Raw genomic sequence first — 1,362 nt, forward strand, 5'->3', positions numbered from 1 at the left:
TAATATAAAGCCGTTATTATATATATACTTAATTACTGTTACTTATTTACAATTACCAGATTAAAGCTGCTTACCTTGACTAGATTAATCTGCATGTGTGATTACTATATTACTGCAGATGACTCCTATTATAAAGCCTGTCTTATCAAAGTTATAAAAGTCACAGTCTTGGATGCCATACTTCGTACGCATATTAAGAACTAGCTGAAACCACGCCTTTATCTGGTCAGGATCTTCACAGAGGGCTCTCTGGAAGTCGTACGCACGCGAAAAACGTGTCTTGAGCTCAGGGCGGCATTATACAAAGTTGTATGGCCACTGCTTGCCAACAGGCTTTGCGTGACGCGTCTTGCGAAGGAGGTCGGCCATATCTCGTACGTCGTTAATCTAGGGTGGGAATCCTCGCGAATCCAGGTCGAGGATATATCATACAAGCGTCTCTTCTTCAGTCAGGGTCAAAATGTGTTGAGTATTACGCTCTTTAGCCTTTGAGGTGTAGCCCTTTATACGATCACGGAGGGTAGTTTGAGGGACATTGTACGTCTTTGCAGCACGTCAGATCAATATTTCTTAGTTAGTACAGATAGCCTAGATAGCAAGGAGAATTCTGGCTTCCTAAGATTAAGAATTTATTATGTTGTTGTGTTGTAATAGCATATAATAGTTCGAAGATTATAATTTAGAAGAAAAGTACGCAGGATAATTATATACGCAGGACAATTATGAATCACGTTATACTCTAATTATTATAGACTTTTAAGTAAAGAAGAAATATATTAATTAATTGCTATTATATTTAGTTAATTCTAACAAAGTTAATTAACTTATAAGCTATAATAAGCTAATTTCTAAGTCTTAAGATAAACTATAACATAATTAATACCTCTGCTCTTAAATCCACAGACTTGTGATTCTATAACCCTAGAGTATTCAACTTACTCATATTTTATAATTAGGTATAACATGACTATACCTTGCCACAGGAGTAGCAGCTCGCTTAGTAATCTTAATTAGGCCTTTACTTATTATTAATGTTTATAACTATTTTGTACTAGGCTTATAACCTGTTAAACAGGTATACAGATTAGGAACAGCTATTAACACTATTAATAATTACCTCTTGTATACAGAGTAAGATTATAGTATATCTGCACACTAAGTATAGATCCTGCTAGCGCATAGATTACGTGGTATATCCTGTGCTATTATTACATAAAATCCTAGACTATACCTAATTAGGAATAACCTAACTAGGCAATATTTGGCTATATATATATAGCTAAATAGTGCAGACTATAATCTGCTGATCAGCATATATTCTTAATAAAATATAATATTTTAGTCTTATTATTAAATAAAAAT

Source organism: Endocarpon pusillum (genome assembly GCF_000464535.1).
Source record: "Endocarpon pusillum Z07020 unplaced genomic scaffold scaffold4663, whole genome shotgun sequence".
NCBI lineage: Eukaryota > Fungi > Ascomycota > Eurotiomycetes > Verrucariales > Verrucariaceae > Endocarpon > Endocarpon pusillum.